The sequence below is a fragment of the Perca fluviatilis genome, chromosome 10, assembly GCF_010015445.1.
Source record: "Perca fluviatilis chromosome 10, GENO_Pfluv_1.0, whole genome shotgun sequence".
Taxonomy (NCBI): Eukaryota; Metazoa; Chordata; class Actinopteri; order Perciformes; family Percidae; genus Perca; species Perca fluviatilis.
Window position 1 is genome coordinate 234,673 of NC_053121.1, and position 8,259 is coordinate 242,931.

The following is an 8,259-nucleotide window of genomic DNA, read 5'->3' on the forward strand; positions in this document are numbered from 1 at the left end:
GAAGTGTGTTTACTGTGATATCAAAATGCCCCTCTCTTGAATGTTACTAGAAAATGATAAATACTAATATTCATTTTAAAGATACATAATGTATATATCTTTAAAATGTATATGCGGCAAATTTGCGACAGGGGAAACAGAAACATCAAAAAGAGTACTCCAGCTACAGTCTCCCATCGAACCTGCTCGGCTTGAATGCGCGTGCAGTCTGGCCAAAGTTTGGCTCTAGGGAAAACCTACTGATCAGAAAAATGTCCTGCTCTCTCGTTGTGTTTCCATGTTTTATATATTAGTAAAACATCTTATTTCCGTGGGGCATTTTTATTACTGGTTGAACTGACAAAGACAAAATAAAATACTTAATTTGGGGTGAAGGGAGGATACTGGCATTAGTGGGGCAGGTGGAGCATTTGGGTGGGCATTGCCCCCCCGTGCCCCTGCCTAGAATCAGGCACGTATATAAACATTTTAAAAATATATTTAAAATGTTAGGTGACAGGGCTTGGATGAGCATGAAACTTCCCTAGTTGAATAATCAGTAAAAGATGAGAAATTGCTTTCAAAACCTATACATGTGTACACTAAAAAGGCACTAAAATAGTTAGGAAGTGTGTAAAGTACAATGTTTGAGGTTTGTGGCTTGAATTTCTTCCTTTCTTTCTTCCTAATGCATGTTAAAGGAAACTTTTGCTAAGCAGCTATACTGTACATCCAAAACTGCAGAAGTGATACCCACATACAGATGGACAGCCAGACGTGTATTACACTTTGGAATGTGTGTAAAAAGCTTCCATGGTGCTTTTTCTGCCGTGAAAACCTTTGAGCAAAACTCACCCTTGAATTTCATTGTAACTCACATGATCACAGCTGCGTTCTGATGTCTGTTTCACTAATGCTATGCTAATGTTAGCGTATTCACCACTTCAGTTAAACATAATCACGTGAGGGCTGAGCAATCATCACATACCAACACAAACGAGACAAAACAACTCCACAAATGCAGGAGGTCAGTTTCAAAGATTTCAGATAGGTAACGTCATTACTATTTAATTGGAGAAATTAGACAGAAACAATATGTTGCAAACACTCAAACTAAATTAGTGTCTAGATTGTTAAATACAAATGTATGGCTGCCTGAAATGAGTGTTTTTTAAGAAAGTAAGGGCAGATTAGGGTCCTCACGACGCAGATAAATCACACAGTCCTCTTGATGTACAAAAGCAACTATGGCATTAGCAGTATACGAGGGAAAAATGTTTCAGTGCATTTTCATTAAGTGGTGCGCAGCTGCACATACTGTAGTACAGCACTCTCAGCACAAACCTGGTCCAAGCGGCAAGGCCACATTGATCATATTTGATGTTAAGTGACAGGCAGTATAATGAAACCGCTCCTCGTCGTTAATAACACATGACAGTGCTAATCTGAAGCATACAGAGCCTCTCTGTGTCTATCTCTCACCACTGGCCTCCTTCAATCTCATGCCTCATTCCTGAATGGGATGCTTGCACATGTGCTACATCCAGGGGGGGGACGTTCAAAATTGAAATTTTGAATGTCAAACACTCTGCCTTTTTGCATCAATTTATGGTGCAAATGTCTTTATTTATGTAAAATAAATTACAATAGGTTTTCTTTTGGGGGGGTTGCACTGGCCAGTTTTGATTATTGGGTGGTTGTAACCATCCCCCCTGTAAATTATGCCTATGTCTACGTCATCCAAATTTTTTTTTTTTTTTTTTTTTGGGTGGTTCCTTTGTGGTTTACTTATTAAATGTTTTTTTTAATGCATCTGATTGATAACTAGTTAAAAAAAAATTATAATAAAATTTTTTTTTTTTTTTTTTTTGGGGGCTTTTTTTTAGTAGTATTTTTTTTTTGGTGGTGAAAAAAAAAAAGTGGTGAAAAGGAGGGTAAGGTATGTCATTGGGGTCATCAGGTGGGCACCCTACTTCATCGACGTTTCATTGATTGAAGCCCACGACGTCTCCAGAGGGCTCAACAGTGTACCCAGCGTCCCAGGTACACCCCCCTCCATGCCATAGCCTCCATATCCCTGATGGGCTCTGTGTATACTCTTTAGGCGAATTGTGTTGCCAAAACTACCAAAAGGAGACACATGTTATAATGAACCAAAATTATCATGTAAATGAATGACTGTATTGTGTCCTTAAACAGCAGATCTAAAACAACAACTGAGTAAATTAACAATAGAGGATTGGAGGGCAACACATTTCGAACATACTGGATTTAAAATCAAAGAATGACTAAAACTGTAGTTGTTGCTGAATGTTTGAAATGATGCTTTTACTCCTACGGTACTACTATTCATCAAACAGACTGGAGCATGGATTTTCTGATAAGGTCGCACTCACTGTGTTCTGTCAGAGCTCTCATGACGTCTGTTTGGCACAGAATTGAGCGTTATGCAATGTTTTAAAGTGGCTTCACAAAGCACTGAAACATGGACATTACAAACATTATCTAGATAGAGCAGACTTTTGTAGAGAAATGAGTAATGCCCTTGCTGACTCAGCACTTGCCGGAAGTCTGCCAGTTAATTTCCCCACCCCGGTCTGCATTTGGTGTATATCAAAGGACATGTGAGCTTTTGCTTTCTAGAGACAATGATGCTACCTGTGTATTGCATTAAACTGTATGTCAGCTATGTCATAGGTTAGCTTCACAGAAAGGCAGGAAGCAAGAACACATTTCTGGAAGGCCTTTACTGTGAAGCAGCGGCAGGTACAGTATGCTGAACACAAAAGCAACAGCAAGTTTATTCAATGCTCAACCAAAGATGTATTAACCAATGCCATTTTGTTAGTTTGAAACAGAGCCTTTTTTCTTTAAGGAAAAACAGATCAGAAGACAGTCAGGCTCCTATCTGTTAGATCAATAGATTATTTGTGTTCAGGTCATGGCTCCAGTTGCCCTGCAGCTTTTGATTTCTAGCAAAAAGAAAAGCCATCTCACTGAATGAACCACTCGACGAGTAGCTTTAGTACATGGGTCAAAATGGAAAACTAACTCACTCGAATAAATAGTTGAATAAACTATCTCTGCCTCCTTATTTCTATAGTGGTTTTGTGTTTAAATTGCCAGGAGGCCAGCAGGCCACCCACACTCGGCAGAAGCTGTACTAGAACTGTCAACCTAATACACCTATACACTTATAAATAAGACTTTAATTCTTTAGCATTACTGTAGTTCATGAGTAGTTGAGTAAATGATCGGTAGGTGTGTTTTGCCCTCCGTGTTTCTGATTGTGTTGAGTAAACTGTTTGGAGGACCACCACAGCAGGAACCCTATGGTTGTCTCCGAGGTAGCCAATGTTCTATGTCTGCTCCTAAAATAGGATTTAGGAAAAATAAGTCGTGCTTGGCTTTGATCACGTCTTTGGTGGAGAAAAGGAGATGTAGTCATTTAATGTTTTGCAGCTTTGCACAGCGACCTGTTTCAAGCACTTTGTACGAATACAGATCTAGACAGTTTGGAAGACATTGGTAGTGAGCAGGATGAGTGAATCATATTGTTTTCTTTGTCCTCCTACTACTGGCAGTATTTTAAAAGAATAATATCTTTCCTTTTAAGGAAAGGCCACACTTTTGTCCAAACCTTCCGCTGAGTGTCCGCTCTGCCAATGGAGGCTTTAACTGTTGCTCTTTTGTCATTTCACATTTAAGATTCCCCCTAAGTGAAGGACAACAAGGCAAGGGCTCATCTTTTCCTAACCCTCTGCTGTATGTGTGCATCTATGTGGGCATGGCAACCAGGGAGAGCAGCAATAAAGGTGAGTGAAAATGAAAAGGGTGAGTCATCCTCATCTGCACACAAATGTGCAAATCAATTTAAAGAAATAGAAGTTTGTTTTCCACCACTTACACAGGCTGGATCCCAAGTCCACTTTTCATACACGTAACAATGTCTGTATTGATGACTTTACTATTGTAAGTGCACTGTATTTTCACTTAGAATTTGCCCGTGTGCGAGTCATAAAATAACATTATTGAAACCATTATATCTGGGTTTCCCGTCACACTGCATACATACTTTGTCTTATTAATCTGAAAACAAGGTATCTGTGTTTGAACTCATTTCAACACTGTTTGTACTGTGTCAATAATAATGAGTGCAGAGAAACAGAATAACCAGAGGCTGGTTTCCATCAATAAATCTGTTTGAAACAGAGCACACACTGGGGTATTAAGGAAAAAAACACCCACATTAAACTAACTTTCTTTTTATGACTCATGTCTGTAAAATGAACACATCTATTAGGATAACTTTCTTGCACTAAATTTTGAGGTTGTAGTTGTTTTTCAGTTCTCACTCAGTCAACTTCTTGGCTCTACTTGTTATTGATAGAAAATTCATGTTGAAAAGAAATGTGAGCAATTTAAAACTGCCTTGCTTGACACCTGCAGGAAGTAAGATAACATGGTAAAAGAGCATCTCTCTAACGCAATTACCAGAGCACTCTCCAATTTGAGAGCTTCACTCAGGCATATATTCATAGCTGGCGCCATTAAACTGAACTTTCTAATGCAGCCTATAAACTCAAAGTTGTACCTGCAGGAAATGCAGTTTATGAATTTTAATTAGTGTCATGTTTAAAGTACATATATTGATTGTTACCATATGTCTACACACACCACATGTTAAATATGTACAATATGTTGGCAAGCCTTGGCACATGGCTTACAGTACATACTGTTGTTGCGTGTACACACAGTTGAATGTTTTAGGTGAGAACCTGAAAAGCATTGTTGTAGTAGTTCACACTGTCAGAGTTTGGATTCAGGCAGTGGGAACTCAGCAGACCAGTCAGACTTGTTCACACCTTACTGTTCCTGCCCGCTGGCTACTCACATAGTGTTCCAGGTCAGAAATACTGGAGCGGAGCCTTCAGACAGAGGTGGTGACTGATGGGTATATTTCTGTCTATTAAACACTGATGTAAGACTGCTGAAGTCAGAGCATTTCCGAGAAAACCATTTTCATACTTGAGGCTTTTTTTTTATATTTACATTACTTGACTAGTGACTGACTTTTCTTGAACTAGTGAATTGCTTTTAGAAATGTATTCAGAAAAGATAAAATACATTTTAACAATTTTTTCACCACAGTTATAAATTACCACTTAAAAAACTGCGACTTGTATGTCTTTGTAGTTATCTATTATTATATATCTACCATACCATTTTTTTTTATATAATAATAATTATAGTTATTGGAAGTCATGTTAAACTAACAGTACTGAATGACCATTGCATGTGCTCTTCAAAGTGCAAACATCACAAAAGATTCTATAAAATAGCATACATTCCCAGAGTACTGTATGTCCACATTTTATCTCAGTGGTTCTAAGTTCTTAAGTACTGTCATGTGGAGGTAAGTAGCCTACGGTATAAATAGTCTGTCTGGGAGTCATTTTGGCCCCCATGCTGTCCTAGTCTGAACTGCCAGCTATCGGGAACACTCATGGGTACAAGGTTTCATTTCATCGAAATGCATATGGTGTCGGCCAGTGACAAACTGGTGTCATGTGCCCAGGAACAGGGAGATAAGGTGCTATGCACCACTCAAATGCAGGCATGTAGAGACATAGGCATACCAACACCCAACCAGGAGCCAAGCATGTGCGCAGAATTTGAATTAGTTGGCACCTGTGTGTTTGTGAATTTAAATTAACCTCTTAGCCAGCTTCACATGCAGCACTTGTCTTAAGCTTTGCCTCAAATTTCAAAACGCTCTACTCTGCAACACCATGTGGTCATGAAAGTTGAATGCACACTTTCTTCATATGAGCTGTCCGTGTGTGGTTTTAAGTCACAGTTCCCAGGTCGATGGGCTGGGGATCTCATCGCTGCTTTGTGCAGATGTTGTGGTCCTGATGACGTCGGTCCATGACCTTCAGCATTCACTGGATTGGTTCGCAGCCCAATGTGAAGCAGCTGGGATGAAGATCAGCACTTCTAAATCTGAGGCCATGGTACTCAGCAGGAAACCAATCTCTCTCCGGGTACTCTGGTAGAGATACTCAGATACTCCGGGTAGGGAATGAGTCCTTACCCCAAGTACTTTGGCGTATTGAGAAATAAACATTTTGAGAGATGTTGCCTATTAGCCTAGAAATCTAGACGCACCCTAGCGGCAGCAAATTTAATTTGCAGCCAGGGGGTCTAGGCACTCTCTGTTGACTTGCTAGCTGGAAAAACCAAACTCTAGTCAGGCATATCACATCGTGTATAGAGTAGGTGGGCGGGCTTATGGATGCTGCTGCTGGGAACAGCGGTCTTCTGGAAGACTTGGAGTTCAGCTTTTCTTTGAGAAAAGAACGGCACTGAAATCATTCTTAAAAAAGGAAGATGTGTTCGGAGTTTTGCCGACTGGATACGGCAAAAGTTCAACTAGATTCGCAAACCTTCTTCGTTGCTCTGCCTGGTTGTAGCGCTATCCTATTGCGTGCAGAGGGAATTTGAAAGACAACCGTTTATTCCGGTTATATGCGGAAATGGGGTTTAGCATAGTCTACTGTCAATTAGTGGAAGTGGACAAAAATTAATCAGATTAAGGGATAACTGGTAAATAAATTGAGTAAATTACAATGTGTATATCACAAAGTGCAGGGAGCTAGTATTTTGCATGTTCTCTTGATCCACATCATATTCACTCTGGCTCCAGGAAATGAATGCACTGCATTTGCCCCCTGCATCTCTTTCCTTTTCTCATTCTCTCACTGGTTTTGGGCTTCTTTCTCTCCCCAGCTAAACAACCTTTTTAACACTGAAATGAACCCCTTCAACCTCTTACTCACATTCACTATCCATGAATTCCTTGGACAAAGCTCATTTAGAAGCCCTGTGGCAAGAGACATCATTAAAAGCTGCCCACCCATCTGCCTGTGTCTTTGTGTATGCTTGTCATGCTTCTGACCAGCTGCTTGGTAAACCAAAAATTCACGTCCAGGTCCAGGGTGCAACAGCAAAACGTAGTATATCTATATATTCTGACAATTTCTCCATGCAGAAAGTACAAGACCAGTGTGATTACCAAAGAAAACAAGTAGAGCTGAGTGATTTACTACTTTGACCAAACCCTAATCAGAAGCAGACCTTGTACTTCTGCCATCTTGTAGGTTGGCCATTATTAACACCTCCCCTCCCCACTCACTGTACTTATGTGAGCAGGAGTCATATTTCTTTTCTTTTCTGTTCAAGGTTTGTGTGTTTCGGTAATGATGGGCGGCCATGGGAAACCAGCATCATAGAGGGACCTGGCAAGGTATTCAGGGGCCAGTTGAGCTCTTCCATGAGCAGCCAGGGCTTCTGTGATAATTATATCTCCAGCAGGGACAATCTGGAAAGGTTATTTCCATCTGCTGAAAGGCTTGTGGGTGGGCTTCCTCTTGACATCATGTGGATAAAAGGATAGGGGGAGAGAGAGTGACTGTACCGCCAAATACTCTGAATTCTTGCCAAAAAGTAGACACTAAGGTATTTCATATCCTCAGTCATGATAGAAATACACATAGCCATTTTGTTTTAACATTGTCTTAATATGCTGTTATTTTTTTCAAATAAGCAACAGCAAATGTACACATTTCTAAAATAGACAATTAAAAAGAAGAGCAAGCTTTAAAACTGTTTTTGGGGTTAAGTGATAAAATGAAAAGATTGACCAGACCCAGTTTCTTCGGCGAGCAGTATGCAGAGGGGGGTGGTAGGCTCTTTCTGCTGTCCAGACCGTCCAGTGTTGGTGTGCCCATCTTTTCAGAAGTTTCTGTGCGCTTCTCACTGTCTCTCTGTCTCTCTGTCTTTTGTTTCTGAAGTCTGGCTGCGTCGTCCATGCCAGCCCTTCTGTGTGTCATCCTTTACGGCAAAAGCATCTCTCCACTGTTCTCCATAGCTGTCCAGCCTGCCCCGCCTCAGGCCTGGCTCATCGGAATCTCTCTGAGTCTCCCAATCAGCACTCTTAGAGCTTATTAATTATGTCCAATCGATCCAATCTCGCTTGATTAAGGGATGCGCCTCAGGTATGTTTGGAGAGTGTCTTAATTGCCTACCAGGCACACAGGGGAAAAAATAACTAACAAAGAAAAGACCACACTCAAAGAATATTTACAATGAAAATAACATGCAAAACACTAGCTTCCTGCACTTTGTGACATATACGCATTTAAATTTACTCAATTGATTGAACAATTATCCCTTAATCTGATTCATTTTTGTCCACTTCCACTAATTGACAGTAGA